The sequence below is a fragment of the Schistocerca gregaria genome, unplaced genomic scaffold, assembly GCF_023897955.1.
Source record: "Schistocerca gregaria isolate iqSchGreg1 unplaced genomic scaffold, iqSchGreg1.2 ptg000180l, whole genome shotgun sequence".
NCBI classification, from domain to species: Eukaryota; Metazoa; Arthropoda; class Insecta; order Orthoptera; family Acrididae; genus Schistocerca; species Schistocerca gregaria.
Genome location: NW_026061730.1, coordinates 1,955,374 through 1,980,292, shown reverse-complemented (window position 1 = coordinate 1,980,292; position 24,919 = coordinate 1,955,374). Strand labels below are relative to the sequence as shown.

The following is a 24,919-nucleotide window of genomic DNA, read 5'->3' as shown; positions in this document are numbered from 1 at the left end:
GCGTTTCGTAGTACGATCAGTGCAATGGGGACGCGGAAACTTGTTGTGTCCCAGTGTTTTGGCAGTTGGACGACAAGAGTTTTTACACAGTAGCAAAGAGCGAGGCTCTAACACGCGATCTAGTGTAGAGCACAATGGGGCTCGAGATGTGCTTGTTACCTCAGGTGCTGTGTGGTTGTGTACAAGGAGTGAAATGGACCAATTTGTGACCGCCCTTTCAATTTAAGACGTTCAAAACAGACGGAATTTGCATTCGTAATACCAGAGCATCGAAACTACTTGGAACTCTTGTGTATATGAACGTGTCCGCGCCTTTGTATTCTGGTACCTTCGCCGCTACAAACCAACCAACCATCGTGTCCGTGCACATCAGAGTCGCAAAGAATGGAGAATAGCCAGGCTTGGTCGTGTGTGTAGCTGTAGCTCAGTTGGCAGATCGTTCGCTTACTGTGTCAACGGTCTCGGGTTCAAGCCCCGGCTCCTCCATGTTTTGTGGTCAGTGCATGGTAAGTGTTGGTCGCGGCGAACATAAACGCACGAAAGAAGTTGCAAAACCAGCGTCACAGACTGATACGATGTATACTGTCATAAGGAGAGCAAGATGTAAGTGTGGGGACCGGCTGTTATCGTGGTGTTATCGAGTGCAGATCTGTCTTAGGTATCACGGCTTAACGTCATTGAAGTCTAGAGGTGGACAACACGTTCGCCTTACTCAGAGCGGTGTCTGAACTCTATTTTCGACGTTATGCGTGCCACTTTCATTGTGGCCAACTACGATTCGATACAGAATGCACGAAACCTGAAAGACACCCTCACTGATACATAGAGAGTAGTGTTTGTCTGCGGAATAATGGGAGTGCAAGGGTCTGTGACGTTGATATGACTGTATGTAGCACTACTAGATATCGGGGGAGGGTGGGCGTAGCTCAGATGGTAGAGCGCTCGCTTAGTGTGCGAGAGGTACTGGGATCGATACCCAGCGCCTCCAGAATTTCTAACACACCTACATGCGCACCTTGCCATGCAAGTGGAATAATTCCCAACCGGCAGAGGTGTGTAGGCAGATACAAGCGAACGATTAGCATCCACAATTGCGCCGATTTCACGTAAATCCCACTGCACGTTCCCATTCTTTGCGTGCAGTCGGCTGCTACTGGTGTTGCTGGTTGTGACTGCTGATAACAGATGCCGTAGCAATCAATTCATGGAGTGAGTTGTATGTTTTGCGATAGTCTGTCTCTGACAAGGAAGCACAGGTGATATAGGTGCGAACACAGGAAGCTTGCAGCCCCTCGCTGCCTGCAGACACAGAGCAGCCACACTAGAAGAGCGGCCTAAGCCGTAGGCGAAATGTGCTCATTCGCTTTGGCGCGACGTCGAACTATAAACAAGGCTGTCACTAGCGTGAGCGTTGCGTGAGCGTCGTGTAAAGTCGGAAAAGTCATCAGCATGGGTGATTGCCAAGTTTGGGGAGCGTTTCGTAGTACGATCAGTGCAATGGGGACGCGGAAACTTGTTGTGTCCCAGTGTTTTGCAGTTGGACGACAAGAGTTTTACACAGTAGCAAAGAGCGAGGCACTGAGTTAGCATGAACAATGGAGAGCACAATGGGGCCCGAGATGTGCTTGTTACCTCAGGTGCTGTATGGTTGTGGACAAGGAGTGAAATGGACCAATTTGTGACCGCCCTTTCAATTTAAGACGTTCAAAACAGACGGAATTTGCATTCGTAATAATAGAGCATCGAAACTACTTGGAACTCTTGTGTATATGAACGTGTCCGCGCCTTTGTATTCTGGTACATTCGCCGCTACAAACCAACCAACCATCGTGTCCGTGCACATCAGAGTCGCAAAGAATGGGGAATAGCCAGGCTTGGTCGTGTGTGTAGCTGTTGCTCAGTTGGCAGATCGTTCGCTTAGCGTGTGAACGGTCTCGGGTTCAAGTCCCGGCTCCTCCGTGTTTTGTGGTCAGTGCATGGTAAGTGTTGGTCGCGGCGAACATAAACGCACGCAAGAAGTTGCAAAACCAGCGTCACAGACTGATACGATGTATACTGTCATAAGGAAAGCAAGATGTAAGTGTGGGGACCGGCTGTTTTCGTGGTGTTATCGAGTGCAGATCTGTCTTAGGTATCACGGCTTAACGTCATTGAAGTCTAGAGGTGGACAACACGTTCGCCTTACTCAGAGCGGTGTCTGAACTCTATTTTCGACGTTATGCGTGCCACTTTCATTGTGGCCAACTACGATTCGATACAGAATGCACGAAACCTGAAAGACACCCTCACTGATACATAGAGAGTAGTGTTTGTATGCGGAATAATGGGAGTGCACGGGTCTGTGACGTTGATATGATTGTATGTAGCACTACTAGTTATCGGGGGGGTGGGCGTAGCTCAGATGGTAGAGCGCTCGCTTAGTGTGCGAGAGGTACTGGGATCGATACCCAGCACCTCCAGAATTTTTAACACACCTACATGCGCACCTTGCCATGCAAGTGGAATAATTCCCAACCGGCAGAGGTGTGTAGGCAGATACAAGCGAACGATTAGCATCCACAATTGCGCCGATTTCACGTAAATCCCACTGCACGTTCCCATTCTTTGCGTGCAGTCTGCTGCTACTGGTGTTGCTGGTTGTGACTGCTGATAACAGATGCCGTAGCAATCAATTCATGGAGTGAGTTGTATGTTTTGCGATAGTCTGTCTCTGACAAGGAATCACAGGTGATATAGGTGCGAACACAGGAAGCTTGCAGCCCCTCGCTGCCTGCAGACACAGAGCAGCCACACTAGAAGAGCGGCCTAAGCCGTAGGCGAAATGTGCTCATTCGCTTTGGCGCGACGTCGAACTATAAATAAGGCTGTCACTAGCGCGAGCGTTGCGTGAGCGTCGTGTAAAGTCGGAAAAGTCATCTGCATGGGTGATTGCCAAGTTTGGGGAGCGTTTCGTAGTACGATCAGTGCAATGGGGACGCGGAAACTTGTTGTGTCCCAGTGTTTTGCAGTTGGACGACAAGAGTTTTACACAGTAGCAAAGAGCGAGGCACTGAGTTAGCATGAACAATGGAGAGCACAATGGGGCTCGAGATGTGCTTGTTACCTCAGGTGCTGTATGGTTGTGGACAAGGAGTGAAATGGACCAATTTGTGACCGCCCTTTCAATTTAAGACGTTCAAAACAGACGGAATTTGCATTCGTAATACCAGAGCATCGAAACTACTTAGAACTCTTGTGTATATGAACGTGTCCGCGCCTTTGTATTCTGGTACCTTCGCCGCTACAAACCAACCAACCATCGTGTCCGTGCACATCAGAGTCGCAAAGAATGGAGAATAGCCAGGCTTGGTCGTGTGTGTAGCTGTAGCTCAGTTGGCAGATCGTTCGCTTAGCGTGTGAACTGTCTCGGGTTCAAGCCCCGGCTCCTCCATGTTTTGTGGTCAGTGCATGGTAAGTGTTGGTCGCGGCGAACATAAACGCACGCAAGAAGTTGCAAAACCAGCGTCACAGACTGATACGATGTATACTGTCATAAGGAGAGCAAGATGTAAGTGTGGGGACCGGCTGTTATCGTGGTGTTATCGAGTGCAGATCTGTCTTAGGTATCACGGCTTAACGTCATTGAAGTCTAGAAGTGGACAACACGTTCGCCTTACTCAGAGCGGTGTCTGAACTCTATTTTCGACGTTATGCGTGCCACTTTCATTGTGGCCAACTACGATTCGATACAGAATGCACGAAACCTGAAAGACACCCTCACTGATACATAGAGAGTAGTGTTTGTTTGCGGAATAATGGGAGTGCAAGGGTCTGTGACGTTGATATGACTGTATGTAGCACTACTAGTTATCGGGGGAGGGTGGGCGTAGCTCAGATGGTAGAGCGCTCGCTTAGTGTGCGAGAGGTACTGGGATCGATACCCAGCGCCTCCAGAATTTCTAACACACCTACATGCGCACCTTGCCATGCAAGTGGAATAATTCCCAACCGGCAGAGGTGTGTAGGCAGATACAAGCGAACGATTTGCATCCACAATTGCGCCGATTTCACGTAAATCCCACTGCACGTTCCCATTCTTTGCGTGCAGTCGGCTGCTACTGGTGTTGCTGGTTGTGACTGCTGATAACAGATGCCGTAGCAATCAATTCATGGAGTGAGTTGTATGTTTTGCGATAGTCTGTCTCTGACAAGGAAGCACAGGTGATATAGGTGCGAACACAGGAAGCTTGCAGCCCCTCGCTGCCTGCAGACACAGAGCAGCCACACTAGAAGAGCGGCCTAAGCCGTAGGCGAAATGTGCTCATTCGCTTTGGCGCGACGTCGAACTATAAATAAGGCTGTCACTAGCGTGAGCGTTGCGTGAGCGTCGTGTAAAGTCGGAAAAGTCATCTGCATGGGTGATTGCCAAGTTTGGGGAGCGTTTCGTAGTACGATCAGTGCAATGGGGACGCGGAAACTTGTTGTGTCCCAGTGTTTTGCAGTTGGACGACAAGAGTTTTACACAGTAGCAAAGAGCGAGGCACTGAGTTAGCATGAACAATGGAGAGCACAATGGGGCTCGAGATGTGCTTGTTACCTCAGGTGCTGTATGGTTGTGGACAAGGAGTGAAATGGACCAATTTGTGACCGCCCTTTCAATTTAAGACGTTCAAAACAGACGGAATTTGCATTCGTAATACCAGAGCATCGAAACTACTTGGAACTCTTGTGTATATGAACGTGTCCGCGCCTTTGTATTCTGGTACCTTCGCCGCTACAAACCAACCAACCATCGTGTCCGTGCACATCAGAGTCGCAAAGAATGGGGAATAGCCAGGCTTGGTCGTGTGTGTAGCTGTAGCTCAGTTGGCAGATCGTTCGCTTAGCGTGTGAACGGTCTCGGGTTCAAGCCCCGGCTTCTCCGTGTTTTGTGGTCAGTGCATGGTAAGTGTTGGTCGCGGCGAACATAAACGCACGCAAGAAGTTGAAAACCAGCGTCACAGACTGATACGATGTATACTGTCATAAGGAGAGCAAGATGTAAGTGTGGGGACCGGCTGTTATCGTGGTGTTATCGAGTGCAGATCTGTCTTAGGTATCACGGCTTAACGTCATTGAAGTCTAGAGGTGGACAACACGTTCGCCTTACTCAGAGCGGTGTCTGAACTCTATTTTCGACGTTATGCGTGCCACTTTCAATGTGGCCACCTACGATTCGATACAGAATGCACGAAACCTGAAAGACACCCTCACTGATACATAGAGAGTAGTGTTTGTCTGCGGAATAATGGGAGTGCAAGGGTCTGTGACGTTGATATGACTGTATGTAGCACTACTAGTTATCGGGGGAGGGTGGGCGTAGCTCAGATGGTAGAGCGCTCGCTTAGTGTGCGAGAGATACTGGGATCGATACCCAGCGCCTCCAGAATTTTTAACACACCTACATGCGCACCTTGCCATGCAAGTGGAATAATTCCCAACCGGCAGAGGTGTGTAGGCAGATACAAGCGAACGATTAGCATCCACAATTGCGCCGATTTCACGTAAATCCCACTGCACGTTCCCATTCTTTGCGTGCAGTCGGCTGCTACTGGTGTTGCTGGTTGTGACTGCTGATAACAGATGCCGTAGCAATCAATTCATGGAGTGAGTTGTATGTTTTGCGATAGTCTGTCTCTGACAAGGAAGCACAGGTGATATAGGTGCGAACACAGGAAGCTTGCAGCCCCTCGCTGCCTGCAGACACAGAGCAGCCACACTAGAAGAGCGGCCTAAGCCGTAGGCGAAATGTGCTCATTCGCTTTGGCGCGACGTCGAACTATAAATAAGGCTGTCACTAGCGCGAGCGTTGCGTGAGCGTCGTGTAAAGTCGGAAAAGTCATCTGCATGGGTGATTGCCACGTTTGGGGAGCGTTTCGTAGTACGATCAGTGCAATGGGGACGCGGAAACTTGTTGTGTCCCAGTGTTTTGCAGTTGGACGACAAGAGTTTTACACAGTAGCAAAGAGCGAGGCACTGAGTTAGCATGAACAATGGAGAGCACAATGGGGCTCGAGATGTGCTTGTTACCTCAGGTGCTGTATGGTTGTGGACAAGGAGTGAAATGGACCAATTTGTGACCGCCCTTTCAATTTAAGACGTTCAAAACAGACGGAATTTGCATTCGTAATACCAGAGCATCGAAACTACTTAGAACTCTTGTGTATATGAACGTGTCCGCGCCTTTGTATTCTGATACCTTCGCCGCTACAAACCAACCAACCATCGTGTCCGTGCACATCAGAGTCGCAAAGAATGGAGAATAGCCAGGCTTGGTCGTGTGTGTAGCTGTAGCTCAGTTGGCAGATCGTTCGCTTAGCGTGTGAACTGTCTCGGGTTCAAGCCCCGGCTCCTCCATGTTTTGTGGTCAGTGCATGGTAAGTGTTGGTCGCGGCGAACATAAACGCACGCAAGAAGTTGCAAAACCAGCGTCACAGACTGATACGATGTATACTGTCATAAGGAGAGCAAGATGTAAGTGTGGGGACCGGCTGTTATCGTGGTGTTATCGAGTGCAGATCTGTCTTAGGTATCACGGCTTAACGTCATTGAAGTCTAGAAGTGGACAACACGTTCGCCTTACTCAGAGCGGTGTCTGAACTCTATTTTCGACGTTATGCGTGCCACTTTCATTGTGGCCAACTACGATTCGATACAGAATGCACGAAACCTGAAAGACACCCTCACTGATACATAGAGAGTAGTGTTTGTTTGCGGAATAATGGGAGTGCAAGGGTCTGTGACGTTGATATGACTGTATGTAGCACTACTAGTTATCGGGGGAGGGTGGGCGTAGCTCAGATGGTAGAGCGCTCGCTTAGTGTGCGAGAGGTACTGGGATCGATACCCAGCGCCTCCAGAATTTCTAACACACCTACATGCGCACCTTGCCATGCAAGTGGAATAATTCCCAACCGGCAGAGGTGTGTAGGCAGATACAAGCGAACGATTTGCATCCACAATTGCGCCGATTTCACGTAAATCCCACTGCACGTTCCCATTCTTTGCGTGCAGTCGGCTGCTACTGGTGTTGCTGGTTGTGACTGCTGATAACAGATGCCGTAGCAATCAATTCATGGAGTGAGTTGTATGTTTTGCGATAGTCTGTCTCTGACAAGGAAGCACAGGTGATATAGGTGCGAACACAGGAAGCTTGCAGCCCCTCGCTGCCTGCAGACAATCTGTCTCGCGTGTGTAAGAGCGGCCTAAGCCGTAGGCGAAATGTGCTCATTCGCTTTGGCGCGACGTCGAACTATAAATAAGGCTGTCACTAGCGTGAGCGTTGCGTGAGCGTCGTGTAAAGTCGGAAAAGTCATCTGCATGGGTGATTGCCAAGTTTGGGGAGCGTTTCGTAGTACGATCAGTGCAATGGGGACGCGGAAACTTGTTGTGTCCCAGTGTTTTGCAGTTGGACGACAAGAGTTTTACACAGTAGCAAAGAGCGAGGCACTGAGTTAGCATGAACAATGGAGAGCACAATGGGGCTCGAGATGTGCTTGTTACCTCAGGTGCTGTATGGTTGTGGACAAGGAGTGAAATGGACCAATTTGTGACCGCCCTTTCAATTTAAGACGTTCAAAACAGACGGAATTTGCATTCGTAATACCAGAGCATCGAAACTACTTGGAACTCTTGTGTATATGAACGTGTCCGCGCCTTTGTATTCTGGTACCTTCGCCGCTACAAACCAACCAACCATCGTGTCCGTGCACATCAGAGTCGCAAAGAATGGGGAATAGCCAGGCTTGGTCGTGTGTGTAGCTGTAGCTCAGTTGGCAGATCGTTCGCTTAGCGTGTGAACGGTCTCGGGTTCAAGCCCCGGCTTCTCCGTGTTTTGTGGTCAGTGCATGGTAAGTGTTGGTCGCGGCGAACATAAACGCACGCAAGAAGTTGAAAACCAGCGTCACAGACTGATACGATGTATACTGTCATAAGGAGAGCAAGATGTAAGTGTGGGGACCGGCTGTTATCGTGGTGTTATCGAGTGCAGATCTGTCTTAGGTATCACGGCTTAACGTCATTGAAGTCTAGAGGTGGACAACACGTTCGCCTTACTCAGAGCGGTGTCTGAACTCTATTTTCGACGTTATGCGTGCCACTTTCAATGTGGCCACCTACGATTCGATACAGAATGCACGAAACCTGAAAGACACCCTCACTGATACATAGAGAGTAGTGTTTGTCTGCGGAATAATGGGAGTGCAAGGGTCTGTGACGTTGATATGACTGTATGTAGCACTACTAGTTATCGGGGGAGGGTGGGCGTAGCTCAGATGGTAGAGCGCTCGCTTAGTGTGCGAGAGATACTGGGATCGATACCCAGCGCCTCCAGAATTTTTAACACACCTACATGCGCACCTTGCCATGCAAGTGGAATAATTCCCAACCGGCAGAGGTGTGTAGGCAGATACAAGCGAACGATTAGCATCCACAATTGCGCCGATTTCACGTAAATCCCACTGCACGTTCCCATTCTTTGCGTGCAGTCGGCTGCTACTGGTGTTGCTGGTTGTGACTGCTGATAACAGATGCCGTAGCAATCAATTCATGGAGTGAGTTGTATGTTTTGCGATAGTCTGTCTCTGACAAGGAAGCACAGGTGATATAGGTGCGAACACAGGAAGCTTGCAGCCCCTCGCTGCCTGCAGACACAGAGCAGCCACACTAGAAGAGCGGCCTAAGCCGTAGGCGAAATGTGCTCATTCGCTTTGGCGCGACGTCGAACTATAAATAAGGCTGTCACTAGCGCGAGCGTTGCGTGAGCGTCGTGTAAAGTCGGAAAAGTCATCTGCATGGGTGATTGCCAAGTTTGGGGAGCGTTTCGTAGTACGATCAGTGCAATGGGGACGCGGAAACTTGTTGTGTCCCAGTGTTTTGCAGTTGGACGACAAGAGTTTTACACAGTAGCAAAGAGCGAGGCACTGAGTTAGCATGAACAATGGAGAGCACAATGGGGCTCGAGATGTGCTTGTTACCTCAGGTGCTGTATGGTTGTGGACAAGGAGTGAAATGGACCAATTTGTGACCGCCCTTTCAATTTAAGACGTTCAAAACAGACGGAATTTGCATTCGTAATACCAGAGCATCGAAACTACTTAGAACTCTTGTGTATATGAACGTGTCCGCGCCTTTGTATTCTGGTACCTTCGCCGCTACAAACCAACCAACCATCGTGTCCGTGCACATCAGAGTCGCAAAGAATGGAGAATAGCCAGGCTTGGTCGTGTGTTTAGCTGTAGCTCAGTTGGCAGATCGTTCGCTTAGCGTGTGAACTGTCTCGGGTTCAAGCCCCGGCTCCTCCATGTTTTGTGGTCAGTGCATGGTAAGTGTTGGTCGCGGCGAACATAAACGCACGCAAGAAGTTGCAAAACCAGCGTCACAGACTGATACGATGTATACTGTCATAAGGAGAGCAAGATGTAAGTGTGGGGACCGGCTGTTATCGTGGTGTTATCGAGTGCAGATCTGTCTTAGGTATCACGGCTTAACGTCATTGAAGTCTAGAAGTGGACAACACGTTCGCCTTACTCAGAGCGGTGTCTGAACTCTATTTTCGACGTTATGCGTGCCACTTTCATTGTGGCCAACTACGATTCGATACAGAATGCACGAAACCTGAAAGACACCCTCACTGATACATAGAGAGTAGTGTTTGTTTGCGGAATAATGGGAGTGCAAGGGTCTGTGACGTTGATATGACTGTATGTAGCACTACTAGTTATCGGGGGAGGGTGGGCGTAGCTCAGATGGTAGAGCGCTCGCTTAGTGTGCGAGAGGTACTGGGATCGATACCCAGCGCCTCCAGAATTTCTAACACACCTACATGCGCACCTTGCCATGCAAGTGGAATAATTCCCAACCGGCAGAGGTGTGTAGGCAGATACAAGCGAACGATTTGCATCCACAATTGCGCCGATTTCACGTAAATCCCACTGCACGTTCCCATTCTTTGCGTGCAGTCGGCTGCTACTGGTGTTGCTGGTTGTGACTGCTGATAACAGATGCCGTAGCAATCAATTCATGGAGTGAGTTGTATGTTTTGCGATAGTCTGTCTCTGACAAGGAAGCACAGGTGATATAGGTGCGAACACAGGAAGCTTGCAGCCCCTCGCTGCCTGCAGACACAGAGCAGCCACACTAGAAGAGCGGCCTAAGCCGTAGGCGAAATGTGCTCATTCGCTTTGGCGCGACGTCGAACTATAAATAAGGCTGTCACTAGCGTGAGCGTTGCGTGAGCGTCGTGTAAAGTCGGAAAAGTCATCTGCATGGGTGATTGCCAAGTTTGGGGAGCGTTTCGTAGTACGATCAGTGCAATGGGGACGCGGAAACTTGTTGTGTCCCAGTGTTTTGCAGTTGGACGACAAGAGTTTTACACAGTAGCAAAGAGCGAGGCACTGAGTTAGCATGAACAATGGAGAGCACAATGGGGCTCGAGATGTGCTTGTTACCTCAGGTGCTGTATGGTTGTGGACAAGGAGTGAAATGGACCAATTTGTGACCGCCCTTTCAATTTAAGACGTTCAAAACAGACGGAATTTGCATTCGTAATACCAGAGCATCGAAACTACTTGGAACTCTTGTGTATATGAACGTGTCCGCGCCTTTGTATTCTGGTACCTTCGCCGCTACAAACCAACCAACCATCGTGTCCGTGCACATCAGAGTCGCAAAGAATGGGGAATAGCCAGGCTTGGTCGTGTGTGTAGCTGTAGCTCAGTTGGCAGATCGTTCGCTTAGCGTGTGAACGGTCTCGGGTTCAAGCCCCGGCTCCTCCGTGTTTTGTGGTCAGTGCATGGTAAGTGTTCGTCGCGGCGAACATAAACGCACGCAAGAAGTTGAAAACCAGCGTCACAGACTGATACGATGTATACTGTCATAAGGAGAGCAAGATGTAAGTGTGGGGACCGGCTGTTATCGTGGTGTTATCGAGTGCAGATCTGTCTTAGGTATCACGGCTTAACGTCATTGAAGTCTAGAGGTGGACAACACGTTCGCCTTACTCAGAGCGGTGTCTGAACTCTATTTTCGACGTTATGCGTGCCACTTTCATTGTGGCCAACTACGATTCGATACAGAATGCACGAAACCTGAAAGACACCCTCACTGATACATAGAGAGTAGTGTTTGTATGCGGAATAATGGGAGTGCACGGGTCTGTGACGTTGATATGACTGTATGTAGCACTACTAGTTATCGGGTGGGTGGGCGTAGCTAAGATGGTAGAGCGCTCGCTTAGTGTGCGAGAGGTACTGGGATCGATACCCAGCACCTCCAGAATTTTTAACACACCTACATGCGCACCTTGCCATGCAAGTGGAATAATTCCCAACCGGCAGAGGTGTGTAGGCAGATACAAGCGAACGATTAGCATCCACAATTGCGCCGATTTCACGTAAATCCCACTGCACGTTCCCATTCTTTGCGTGCAGTCGGCTGCTACTGGTGTTGCTGGTTGTGACTGCTGATAACAGATGCCGTAGCAATCAATTCATGGAGTGAGTTGTATGTTTTGCGATAGTCTGTCTCTGACAAGGAAGCACAGGTGATATAGGTGCGAACACAGGAAGCTTGCAGCCCCTCGCTGCCTGCAGACACAGAGCAGCCACACTAGAAGAGCGGCCTAAGCCGTAGGCGAAATGTGCTCATTCGCTTTGGCGCGACGTCGAACTATAAATAAGGCTGTCACTAGCGCGAGCGTTGCGTGAGCGTCGTGTAAAGTCGGAAAAGTCATCTGCATGGGTGATTGCCAAGTTTGGGGAGCGTTTCGTAGTACGATCAGTGCAATGGGGACGCGGAAACTTGTTGTGTCCCAGTGTTTTGCAGTTGGACGACAAGAGTTTTACACAGTAGCAAAGAGCGAGGCACTGAGTTAGCATGAACAATGGAGAGCACAATGGGGCTCGAGATGTGCTTGTTACCTCAGGTGCTGTATGGTTGTGGACAAGGAGTGAAATGGACCAATTTGTGACCGCCCTTTCAATTTAAGACGTTCAAAACAGACGGAATTTGCATTCGTAATACCAGAGCATCGAAACTACTTAGAACTCTTGTGTATATGAACGTGTCCGCGCCTTTGTATTCTGGTACCTTCGCCGCTACAAACCAACCAACCATCGTGTCCGTGCACATCAGAGTCGCAAAGAATGGAGAATAGCCAGGCTTGGTCGTGTGTGTAGCTGTAGCTCAGTTGGCAGATCTTTCGCTTAGCGTGTGAACTGTGTCGGGTTCAAGCCCCGGCTCCTCCATGTTTTGTGGTCAGTGCATGGTAAGTGTTGGTCGCGGCGAACATAAACGCACGCAAGAAGTTGCAAAACCAGCGTCACAGACTGATACGATGTATACTGTCATAAGGAGAGCAAGATGTAAGTGTGGGGACCGGCTGTTATCGTGGTGTTATCGAGTGCAGATCTGTCTTAGGTATCACGGCTTAACGTCATTGAAGTCTAGAAGTGGACAACACGTTCGCCTTACTCAGAGCGTTGTCTGAACTCTATTTTCGACGTTATGCGTGCCACTTTCATTGTGGCCAACTACGATTCGATACAGAATGCACGAAACCTGAAAGACACCCTCACTGATACATAGAGAGTAGTGTTTGTTTGCGGAATAATGGGAGTGCAAGGGTCTGTGACGTTGATATGACTGTATGTAGCACTACTAGTTAACGGGGGAGGGTGGGCGTAGCTCAGATGGTAGAGCGCTCGCTTAGTGTGCGAGAGGTACTGGGATCGATACCCAGCGCCTCCAGAATTTCTAACACACCTACATGCGCACCTTGCCATGCAAGTGGAATAATTCCCAACCGGCAGAGGTGTGTAGGCAGATACAAGCGAACGATTTGCATCCACAATTGCGCCGATTTCACGTAAATCCCACTGCACGTTCCCATTCTTTGCGTGCAGTCGGCTGCTACTGGTGTTGCTGGTTGTGACTGCTGATAACAGATGCCGTAGCAATCAATTCATGGAGTGAGTTGTATGTTTTGCGATAGTCTGTCTCTGACAAGGAAGCACAGGTGATATAGGTGCGAACACAGGAAGCTTGCAGCCCCTCGCTGCCTGCAGACACAGAGCAGCCACACTAGAAGAGCGGCCTAAGCCGTAGGCGAAATGTGCTCATTCGCTTTGGCGCGACGTCGAACTATAAATAAGGCTGTCACTAGCGTGAGCGTTGCGTGAGCGTCGTGTAAAGTCGGAAAAGTCATCTGCATGGGTGATTGCCAAGTTTGGGGAGCGTTTCGTAGTACGATCAGTGCAATGGGGACGCGGAAACTTGTTGTGTCCCAGTGTTTTGCAGTTGGACGACAAGAGTTTTACACAGTAGCAAAGAGCGAGGCACTGAGTTAGCATGAACAATGGAGAGCACAATGGGGCTCGAGATGTGCTTGTTACCTCAGGTGCTGTATGGTTGTGGACAAGGAGTGAAATGGACCAATTTGTGACCGCCCTTTCAATTTAAGACGTTCAAAACAGACGGAATTTGCATTCGTAATACCAGAGCATCGAAACTACTTGGAACTCTTGTGTATATGAACGTGTCCGCGCCTTTGTATTCTGGTACCTTCGCCGCTACAAACCAACCAACCATCGTGTCCGTGCACATCAGAGTCGCAAAGAATGGGGAATAGCCAGGCTTAGTCGTGTGTGTAGCTGTAGCTCAGTTGGCAGATCGTTCGCTTAGCGTGTGAACGGTCTCGGGTTCAAGCCCCGGCTCCTCCGTGTTTTGTGGTCAGTGCATGGTAAGTGTTGGTCGCGGCGAACATAAACGCACGCAAGAAGTTGAAAACCAGCGTCACAGACTGATACGATGTATACTGTCATAAGGAGAGCAAGATGTAAGTGTGGGGACCGGCTGTTATCGTGGTGTTATCGAGTGCAGATCTGTCTTAGGTATCACGGCTTAACGTCATTGAAGTCTAGAGGTGGACAACACGTTCGCCTTACTCAGAGCGGTGTCTGAACTCTATTTTCGACGTTATGCGTGCCACTTTCATTGTGGCCACCTACGATTCGATACAGAATGCACGAAACCTGAAAGACACCCTCACTGATACATAGAGAGTAGTGTTTGTCTGCGGAATAATGGGAGTGCAAGGGTCTGTGACGTTGATATGACTGTATGTAGCACTACTAGTTATCGGAGGAGGGTGGGCGTAGCTCAGATGGTAGAGCGCTCGCTTAGTGTGCGAGAGATACTGGGATCGATACCCAGCGCCTCCAGAATTTTTAACACACCTACATGCGCACCTTGCCATGCAAGTGGAATAATTCCCAACCGGCAGAGGTGTGTAGGCAGATACAAGCGAACGATTTGCATCCACAATTGCGCCGATTTCACGTAAATCCCACTGCACGTTCCCATTCTTTGCGTGCAGTCGGCTGCTACTGGTGTTGCTGGTTGTGACTGCTGATAACAGATGCCGTAGCAATCAATTCATGGAGTGAGTTGTATGTTTTGCGATAGTCTGTCTCTGACAAGGAAGCACAGGTGATATAGGTGCGAACACAGGAAGCTTGCAGCCCCTCGCTGCCTGCAGACACAGAGCAGCCACACTAGAAGAGCGGCCTAAGCCGTAGGCGAAATGTGCTCATTCGCTTTGGCGCGACGTCGAACTATAAATAAGGCTGTCACTAGCGCGAGCGTTGCGTGAGCGTCGTGTAAAGTCGGAAAAGTCATCTGCATGGGTGATTGCCAAGTTTGGGGAGCGTTTCGTAGTACGATCAGTGCAATGGGGACGCGGAAACTTGTTGTGTCCCAGTGTTTTGCAGTTGGACGACAAGAGTTTTACACAGTAGCAAAGAGCGAGGCACTGAGTTAGCATGAACAATGCAGAGCACAATGGGGCTCGAGATGTGCTTGTTACCTCAGGTGCTGTATGGTTGTGGACAAGGAGTGAAATGGACCAATTTGTGACCGCCCTTTCAATTTAAGACGTTCAAAACAGACGGAATTTGCATTCGTAATACCAGAGCATCGAAACTACTTAGAACTCTTGTGTATATGAACGTGTCCGCGCCTTTGTATTCTGGTACCTTCGCCGCTACAAACCAACCAACCATCGTGTCCGTGCACATCAGAGTCGCAAAGAATGGAGAATAGCCAGGCTTGGTCGTGTGTGTAGCTGTAGCTCAGTTGGCAGATCGTTCGCTTAGCGTGTGAACTGTCTCGGGTTCAAGCCCCGGCTCCTCCATGTTTTGTGGTCAGTGCATGGTAAGTGTTGGTCGCGGCGAACATAAACGCACGCAAGAAGTTGCAAAACCAGCGTCACAGACTGATACGATGTATACTGTCATAAGGAGAGCAAGATGTAAGTGTGGGGACCGGCTGTTATCGTGGTGTTATCGAGTGCAGATCTGTCTTAGGTATCACGGCTTAACGTCATTGAAGTCTAGAAGTGGACAACACGTTCGCCTTACTCAGAGCGGTGTCTGAACTCTATTTTCGACGTTATGCGTGCCACTTTCATTGTGGCCAACTACGATTCGATACAGAATGCACGAAACCTGAAAGACACCCTCACTGATACATAGAGAGTAGTGTTTGTTTGCGGAATAATGGGAGTGCAAGGGTCTGTGACGTTGATATGACTGTATGTAGCACTACTAGTTATCGGGGGAGGGTGGGCGTAGCTCAGATGGTAGAGCGCTCGCTTAGTGTGCGAGAGGTACTGGGATCGATACCCAGCGCCTCCAGAATTTCTAACACACCTACATGCGCACCTTGCCATGCAAGTGGAATAATTCCCAACCGGCAGAGGTGTGTAGGCAGATACAAGCGAACGATTTGCATCCACAATTGCGCCGATTTCACGTAAATCCCACTGCACGTTCCCATTCTTTGCGTGCAGTCGGCTGCTACTGGTGTTGCTGGTTGTGACTGCTGATAACAGATGCCGTAGCAATCAATTCATGGAGTGAGTTGTATGTTTTGCGATAGTCTGTCTCTGACAAGGAAGCACAGGTGATATAGGTGCGAACACAGGAAGCTTGCAGCCCCTCGCTGCCTGCAGACACAGAGCAGCCACACTAGAAGAGCGGCCTAAGCCGTAGGCGAAATGTGCTCATTCGCTTTGGCGCGACGTCGAACTATAAATAAGGCTGTCACTAGCGTGAGCGTTGCGTGAGCGTCGTGTAAAGTCGGAAAAGTCATCTGCATGGGTGATTGCCAAGTTTGGGGAGCGTTTCGTAGTACGATCAGTGCAATGGGGACGCGGAAACTTGTTGTGTCCCAGTGTTTTGCAGTTGGACGACAAGAGTTTTACACAGTAGCAAAGAGCGAGGCACTGAGTTAGCATGAACAATGGAGAGCACAATGGGGCTCGAGATGTGCTTGTTACCTCAGGTGCTGTATGGTTGTGGACAAGGAGTGAAATGGACCAATTTGTGACCGCCCTTTCAATTTAAGACGTTCAAAACAGACGGAATTTGCATTCGTAATACCAGAGCATCGAAACTACTTGGAACTCTTGTGTATATGAACGTGTCCGCGCCTTTGTATTCTGGTACCTTCGCCGCTACAAACCAACCAACCATCGTGTCCGTGCACATCAGAGTCGCAAAGAATGGGGAATAGCCAGGCTTGGTCGTGTGTGTAGCTGTAGCTCAGTTGGCAGATCGTTCGTTTAGCGTGTGAACGGTCTCGGGTTCAAGCCCCGGCTCCTCCGTGTTTTGTGGTCAGTGCATGGTAAGTGTTGGTCGCGGCGAACATAAACGCACGCAAGAAGTTGAAAACCAGCGTCACAGACTGATACGATGTATACTGTCATAAGGAGAGCAAGATGTAAGTGTGGGGACCGGCTGTTATCGTGGTGTTATCGAGTGCAGATCTGTCTTAGGTATCACGGCTTAACGTCATTGAAGTCTAGAGGTGGACAACACGTTCGCCTTACTCAGAGCGGTGTCTGAACTCTATTTTCGACGTTATGCGTGCCACTTTCATTGTGGCCAACTACGATTCGATACAGAATGCACGAAACCTGAAAGACACCCTCACTGATACATAGAGAGTAGTGTTTGTATGCGGAATAATGGGAGTGCACGGGTCTGTGACGTTGATATGACTGTATGTAGCACTACTAGTTATCGGGGGGGGTGGGCGTAGCTAAGATGGTAGAGCGCTCGCTTAGTGTGCGAGAGGTACTGGGATCGATACCCAGCACCTCCAGAATTTTTAACACACCTACATGCGCACCTTGCCATGCAAGTGGAATAATTCCCAACCGGCAGAGGTGTGTAGGCAGATACAAGCGAACGATTAGCATCCACAATTGCGCCGATTTCACGTAAATCCCACTGCACGTACCCATTCTTTGCGTGCAGTCGGCTGCTACTGGTGTTGCTGGTTGTGACTGCTGATAACAGATGCCGTAGCAATCAATTCATGGAGTGAGTTGTATGTTTTGCGATAGTCTGTCTCTGACAAGGAAGCACAGGTGATATAGGTGCGAACACAGGAAGCTTGCAGCCCCTCGCTGCCTGCAGACACAGAGCAGCCACACTAGAAGAGCGGCCTAAGCCGTAGGCGAAATGTGCTCATTCGCTTTGGCGCGACGTCGAACTATAAATAAGGCTGTCACTAGCGCGAGCGTTGCGTGAGCGTCGTGTAAAGTCGGAAAAGTCATCTGCATGGGTGATTGCCAAGTTTGGGGAGCGTTTCGTAGTACGATCAGTGCAATGGGGACGCGGAAACTTGTTGTGTCCCAGTGTTTTGCAGTTGGACGACAAGAGTTTTACACAGTAGCAAAGAGCGAGGCACTGAGTTAGCATGAACAATGGAGAGCACAATGGGGTTCGAGATGTGCTTGTTACCTCAGGTGCTGTATGGTTGTGGACAAGGAGTGAAATGGACCAATTTGTGACCGCCCTTTCAATTTAAGACGTTCAAAACAGACGGAATTTGCATTCGTAATACCAGAGCATCGAAACTACTTAGAACTCTTGTGTATATGAACGTGTCCGCGCCTTTGTATTCTGGTACCTTCGCCGCTACAAACCAACCAACCATCGTGTCCGTGCACATCAGAGTCGCAAAGAATGGAGAATAGCCAGGCTTGGTCGTGTGTGTAGCTGTAGCTCAGTTGGCAGATCTTTCGCTTAGCGTGTGAACTGTGTCGGGTTCAAGCCCCGGCTCCTCCATGTTTTGTGGTCAGTGCATGGTAAGTGTTGGTCGCGGCGAACATAAACGCACGCAAGAAGTTGCAAAACCAGCGTCACAGACTGATACGATGTATACTGTCATAAGGAGAGCAAGATGTAAGTGTGGGGACCGGCTGTTATCGTGGTGTTATCGAGTGCAGATCTGTCTTAGGTATCACGGCTTAACGTCATTGAAGTCTAGAAGTGGACAACACGTTCGCCTTACTCAGAGCGGTGTCTGAACTCTATTTTCGACGTTATGCGTGCCACTTTCATTGTGGCCAACTACGATTCGATACAGAATGCACGAAACCTGAAAGACACCCTCACTGATACATAGAGAGTAGTGTTTGTTTGCGGAATAATGGGAGTGCAAGGGTCTGTGACGTTGATATGACTGTATGTAGCACTACTAGTTAACGGGGGAGGGTGGGCGTAGCTCAGATGGTAGAGCGCTCGCTTAGTGTGCGAGAGGTACTGGGATCGATACCCAGCGCCTCCAGAATTTCTAACACACCTACATGCGCACCTTGCCATGCAAGTGGAATAATTCCCAACCGGCAGAGGTGTGTAGGCAGATACAAGCGAACGATTTGCATCCACAATTGCGCCGATTTCACGTAAATCCCACTGCACGTTCCCATTCTTTGCGTGCAGTCGGCTGCTACTGGTGTTGCTGGTTGTGACTGCTGATAACAGATGCCGTAGCAATCAATTCATGGAGTGAGTTGTATGTTTTGCGATAGTCTGTCTCTGACAAGGAAGCACAGGTGATATAGGTGCGAACACAGGAAGCTTGCAGCCCCTCGCTGCCTGCAGACACAGAGCAGCCACACTAGAAGAGCGGCCTAAGCCGTAGGCGAAATGTGCTCATTCGCTTTGGCGCGACGTCGAACTATAAATAAGGCTGTCACTAGCGTGAGCGTTGCGTGAGCGTCGTGTAAAGTCGGAAAAGTCATCTGCATGGGTGATTGCCAAGTTTGGGGAGCGTTTCGTAGTACGATCAGTGCAATGGGGACGCGGAAACTTGTTGTGTCCCAGTGTTTTGCAGTTGGACGACAAGAGTTTTACACAGTAGCAAAGAGCGAGGCACTGAGTTAGCATGAACAATGGAGAGCACAATGGGGCTCGAGATGTGCTTGTTACCTCAGGTGCTGTATGGTTGTGGACAAGGAGTGAAATGGACCAATTTGTGACCGCCCTTTCAATTTAAGACGTTCAAAACAGACGGAATTTGCATTCGTAATACCAGAGCATCGAAACTACTTGGAACTCTTGTGTATATGAACGTGTCCGCGCCTTTGTATTCTGGTACCTTCGCCGCTACAAACCAACCAACCATCGTGTCCGTGCACATCAGAGTCGCAAAGAATGGGGAATAGCCAGGCTTGGTCGTGTGTGTAGCTGTAGCTCAGTTGGCAGATCGTTCGCTTAGCGTGTGAACGGTCTCGGGTTCAAGCCCCGGCTCCTCCGTGTTTTGTGGTCAGTGCATGGTAAGTGTTGGTCGCGGCGAACATAAACGCACGCAAGAAGTTGAAAACCAGCGTCACAGACTGATACGATGTATACTGTCATAAGGAGAGCAAGATGTAAGTGTGGGGACCGGCTGTTATCGTGGTGTTATCGAGTGCAGATCTGTCTTAGGTATCACGGCTTAACGTCATTGAAGTCTAGAGGTGGACAACACGTTCGCCTTACTCAGAGCGGTGTCTGAACTCTATTTTCGACGTTATGCGTGCCACTTTCATTGTGGCCACCTACGATTCGATACAGAATGCACGAAACCTGAAAGACACCCTCACTGATACATAGAGAGTAGTGTTTGTCTGCGGAATAATGGGAGTGCAAGGGTCTGTGACGTTGATATGACTGTATGTAGCACTACTAGTTATCGGGGGAGGGTGGGCGTAGCTCAGATGGTAGAGCGCTCGCTTAGTGTGCGAGAGATACTGGGATCGATACCCAGCGCCTCCAGAATTTTTAACACACCTACATGCGCACCTTGCCATGCAAGTGGAATAATTCCCAACCGGCAGAGGTGTGTAGGCAGATACAAGCGAACGATTAGCATCCACAATTGCGCCGATTTCACGTAAATCCCACTGCACGTTCCCATTCTTTGCGTGCAGTCGGCTGCTACTGGTGTTGCTGGTTGTGACTGCTGATAACAGATGCCGTAGCAATCAATTCATGGAGTGAGTTGTATGTTTTGCGATAGTCTGTCTCTGACAAGGAAGCACAGGTGATATAGGTGCGAACACAGGAAGCTTGCAGCCCCTCGCTGCCTGCAGACACAGAGCAGCCACACTAGAAGAGCGGCCTAAGCCGTAGGCGAAATGTGCTCATTCGCTTTGGCGCGACGTCGAACTATAAATAAGGCTGTCACTAGCGCGAGCGTTGCGTGAGCGTCGTGTAAAGTCGGAAAAGTCATCTGCATGGGTGATTGCCAAGTTTGGGGAGCGTTTCGTAGTACGATCAGTGCAATGGGGACGCGGAAACTTGTTGTGTCCCAGTGTTTTGCAGTTGGACGACAAGAGTTTTACACAGTAGCAAAGAGCGAGGCACTGAGTTAGCATGAACAATGGAGAGCACAATGGAGCTCGAGATGTGCTTGTTACCTCAGGTGCTGTATGGTTGTGGACAAGGAGTGAAATGGACCAATTTGTGACCGCCCTTTCAATTTAAGACGTTCAAAACAGACGGAATTTGCATTCGTAATACCAGAGCATCGAAACTACTTAGAACTCTTGTGTATATGAACGTGTCCGCGCCTTTGTATTCTGGTACCTTCGCCGCTACAAACCAACCAACCATCGTGTCCGTGCACATCAGAGTCGCAAAGAATGGAGAATAGCCAGGCTTGGTCGTGTGTGTAGCTGTAGCTCAGTTGGCAGATCGTTCGCTTAGCGTGTGAACTGTCTCGGGTTCAAGCCCCGGCTCCTCCATGTTTTGTGGTCAGTGCATGGTAAGTGTTGGTCGCGGCGAACATAAACGCACGCAAGAAGTTGCAAAACCAGCGTCACAGACTGATACGATGTATACTGTCATAAGGAGAGCAAGATGTAAGTGTGGGGACCGGCTGTTATCGTGGTGTTATCGAGTGCAGATCTGTCTTAGGTATCACGGCTTAACGTCATTGAAGTCTAGAAGTGGACAACACGTTCGCCTTACTCAGAGCGGTGTCTGAACTCTATTTTCGACGTTATGCGTGCCACTTTCATTGTGGCCAACTACGATTCGATACAGAATGCACGAAACCTGAAAGACACCCTCACTGATACATAGAGAGTAGTGTTTGTTTGCGGAATAATGGGAGTGCAAGGGTCTGTGACGTTGATATGACTGTATGTAGCACTACTAGTTATCGGGGGAGGGTGGGCGTAGCTCAGATGGTAGAGCGCTCGCTTAGTGTGCGAGAGGTACTGGGATCGATACCCAGCGCCTCCAGAATTTCTAACACACCTACATGCGCACCTTGCCATGCAAGTGGAATAATTCCCAACCGGCAGAGGTGTGTAGGCAGATACAAGCGAACGATTTGCATCCACAATTGCGCCGATTTCACGTAAATCCCACTGCACGTTCCCATTCTTTGCGTGCAGTCGGCTGCTACTGGTGTTGCTGGTTGTGACTGCTGATAACAGATGCCGTAGCAATCAATTCATGGAGTGAGTTGTATGTTTTGCGATAGTCTGTCTCTGACAAGGAAGCACAGGTGATATAGGTGCGAACACAGGAAGCTTGCAGCCCCTCGCTGCCTGCAGACACAGAGCAGCCACACTAGAAGAGCGGCCTAAGCCGTAGGCGAAATGTGCTCATTCGCTTTGGCGCGACGTCGAACTATAAATAAGGCTGTCACTAGCGTGAGCGTTGCGTGAGCGTCGTGTAAAGTCGGAAAAGTCATCTGCATGGGTGATTGCCAAGTTTGGGGAGCGTTTCGTAGTACGATCAGTGCAATGGGGACGCGGAAACTTGTTGTGTCCCAGTGTTTTGCAGTTGGACGACAAGAGTTTTACACAGTAGCAAAGAGCGAGGCACTGAGTTAGCATGAACAATGGAGAGCACAATGGGGCTCGAGATGTGCTTGTTACCTCAGGTGCTGTATGGTTGTGGACAAGGAGTGAAATGGACCAATTTGTGACCGCCCTTTCAATTTAAGACGTTCAAAACAGACGGAATTTGCATTCGTAATACCAGAGCATCGAAACTACTTGGAACTCTTGTGTATATGAACGTGTCCGCGCCTTTGTATTCTGGTACCTTCGCCGCTACAAACCAACCAACCATCGTGTCCGTGCACATCAGAGTCGCAAAGAATGGGGAATAGCCAGGCTTGGTCGTGTGTGTAGCTGTAGCTCAGTTGGCAGATCGTTCGCTTAGCGTGTGAACGGTCTCGGGTTCAAGCCCCGGCTCCTCCGTGTTTTGTGGTCAGTGCATGGTAAGTGTTGGTCGCGGCGAACATAAACGCACGCAAGAAGTTGAAAACCAGCGTCACAGACTGATACGATGTATACTGTCATAAGGAGAGCAAGATGTAAGTGTGGGGACCGGCTGTTATCGTGGTGTTATCGAGTGCAGATCTGTCTTAGGTATCACGGCTTAACGTCATTGAAGTCTAGAGGTGGACAACACGTTCGCCTTACTCAGAGCGGTGTCTGAACTCTATTTTCGACGTTATGCGTGCCACTTTCATTGTGGCCAACTACGATTCGATACAGAATGCACGAAACCTGAAAGACACCCTCACTGATACATAGAGAGTAGTGTTTGTATGCGGAATAATGGGAGTGCACGGGTCTGTGACGTTGATATGACTGTATGTAGCACTACTAGTTATCGGGGGGGTGGGCGTAGCTAAGATGGTAGAGCGCTCGCTTAGTGTGCGAGAGGTACTGGGATCGATACCCAGCACCTCCAGAATTTTTAACACACCTACATGCGCACCTTGCCATGCAAGTGGAATAATTCCCAACCGGCAGAGGTGTGTAGGCAGATACAAGCGAACGATTAGCATCCACAATTGCGCCGATTTCACGTAAATACCACTGCACGTTCCCATTCTTTGCGTGCAGTCGGCTGCTACTGGTGTTGCTGGTTGTGACTGCTGATAACAGATGCCGTAGCAATCAATTCATGGAGTGAGTTGTATGTTTTGCGATAGTCTGTCTCTGACAAGGAAGCACAGGTGATATAGGTGCGAACACAGGAAGCTTGCAGCCCCTCGCTGCCTGCAGACACAGAGCAGCCACACTAGAAGAGCGGCCTAAGCCGTAGGCGAAATGTGCTCATTCGCTTTGGCGCGACGTCGAACTATAAATAAGGCTGTCACTAGCGCGAGCGTTGCGTGAGCGTCGTGTAAAGTCGGAAAAGTCATCTGCATGGGTGATTGCCAAGTTTGGGGAGCGTTTCGTAGTACGATCAGTGCAATGGGGACGCGGAAACTTGTTGTGTCCCAGTGTTTTGCAGTTGGACGACAAGAGTTTTACACAGTAGCAAAGAGCGAGGCACTGAGTTAGCATGAACAATGGAGAGCACAATGGGGCTCGAGATGTGCTTGTTACCTCAGGTGCTGTATGGTTGTGGACAAGGAGTGAAATGGACCAATTTGTGACCGCCCTTTCAATTTAAGACGTTCAAAACAGACGGAATTTGCATTCGTAATACCAGAGCATCGAAACTACTTAGAACTCTTGTGTATATGAACGTGTCCGCGCCTTTGTATTCTGGTACCTTCGCCGCTACAAACCAACCAACCATCGTGTCCGTGCACATCAGAGTCGCAAAGAATGGAGAATAGCCAGGCTTGGTCGTGAGTGTAGCTGTAGCTCAGTTGGCAGATCTTTCGCTTAGCGTGTGAACTGTGTCGGGTTCAAGCCCCGGCTCCTCCATGTTTTGTGGTCAGTGCATGGTAAGTGTTGGTCGCGGCGAACATAAACGCACGCAAGAAGTTGCAAAACCAGCGTCACAGACTGATACGATGTATACTGTCATAAGGAGAGCAAGATGTAAGTGTGGGGACCGGCTGTTATCGTGGTGTTATCGAGTGCAGATCTGTCTTAGGTATCACGGCTTAACGTCATTGAAGTCTAGAAGTGGACAACACGTTCGCCTTACTCAGAGCGGTGTCTGAACTCTATTTTCGACGTTATGCGTGCCACTTTCATTGTGGCCAACTACGATTCGATACAGAATGCACGAAACCTGAAAGACACCCTCACTGATACATAGAGAGTAGTGTTTGTTTGCGGAATAATGGGAGTGCAAGGGTCTGTGACGTTGATATGACTGTATGTAGCACTACTAGTTAACGGGGGAGGGTGGGCGTAGCTCAGATGGTAGAGCGCTCGCTTAGTGTGCGAGAGGTACTGGGATCGATACCCAGCGCCTCCAGAATTTCTAACACACCTACATGCGCACCTTGCCATGCAAGTGGAATAATTCCCAACCGGCAGAGGTGTGTAGGCAGATACAAGCGAACGATTTGCATCCACAATTGCGCCGATTTCACGTAAATCCCACTGCACGTTCCCATTCTTTGCGTGCAGTCGGCTGCTACTGGTGTTGCTGGTTGTGACTGCTGATAACAGATGCCGTAGCAATCAATTCATGGAGTGAGTTGTATGTTTTGCGATAGTCTGTCTCTGACAAGGAAGCACAGGTGATATAGGTGCGAACACAGGAAGCTTGCAGCCCCTCGCTGCCTGCAGACACAGAGCAGCCACACTAGAAGAGCGGCCTAAGCCGTAGGCGAAATGTGCTCATTCGCT

The 24,919-nt window shown here is 49.5% G+C and overlaps 9 non-coding genes across 9 annotated transcripts; all 9 read left to right on the top strand.

The window, feature by feature from the left end:
- Positions 1 to 914: 914 nt before the first annotated feature.
- Positions 915 to 988, top strand: Trnat-agu (transfer RNA threonine (anticodon AGU)). Its single transcript has one exon. It is a non-coding gene; the product is annotated as a tRNA-Thr (tRNA).
- A 2,870-nt stretch (positions 989 to 3,858) lies between these two features.
- On the top strand, positions 3,859 to 3,932 carry Trnat-agu (transfer RNA threonine (anticodon AGU)). The gene has a single exon. It is a non-coding gene; the product is annotated as a tRNA-Thr (tRNA).
- Positions 3,933 to 6,803: 2,871 nt separating this feature from the next.
- On the top strand, positions 6,804 to 6,877 carry Trnat-agu (transfer RNA threonine (anticodon AGU)). Its single transcript has one exon. It is a non-coding gene; the product is annotated as a tRNA-Thr (tRNA).
- Positions 6,878 to 9,748: 2,871 nt separating this feature from the next.
- Positions 9,749 to 9,822, top strand: Trnat-agu (transfer RNA threonine (anticodon AGU)). The gene has a single exon. It is a non-coding gene; the product is annotated as a tRNA-Thr (tRNA).
- Positions 9,823 to 12,691: 2,869 nt separating this feature from the next.
- Positions 12,692 to 12,765, top strand: Trnat-agu (transfer RNA threonine (anticodon AGU)). Its single transcript has one exon. It is a non-coding gene; the product is annotated as a tRNA-Thr (tRNA).
- A 2,871-nt stretch (positions 12,766 to 15,636) lies between these two features.
- Trnat-agu (transfer RNA threonine (anticodon AGU)) lies at positions 15,637 to 15,710 on the top strand. The gene has a single exon. It is a non-coding gene; the product is annotated as a tRNA-Thr (tRNA).
- Positions 15,711 to 18,580: 2,870 nt separating this feature from the next.
- Positions 18,581 to 18,654, top strand: Trnat-agu (transfer RNA threonine (anticodon AGU)). Its single transcript has one exon. It is a non-coding gene; the product is annotated as a tRNA-Thr (tRNA).
- Positions 18,655 to 21,525: 2,871 nt separating this feature from the next.
- Trnat-agu (transfer RNA threonine (anticodon AGU)) lies at positions 21,526 to 21,599 on the top strand. The gene has a single exon. It is a non-coding gene; the product is annotated as a tRNA-Thr (tRNA).
- Positions 21,600 to 24,468: 2,869 nt separating this feature from the next.
- Trnat-agu (transfer RNA threonine (anticodon AGU)) lies at positions 24,469 to 24,542 on the top strand. Its single transcript has one exon. It is a non-coding gene; the product is annotated as a tRNA-Thr (tRNA).
- The last annotated feature ends 377 nt before the right edge of the window (positions 24,543 to 24,919 follow it).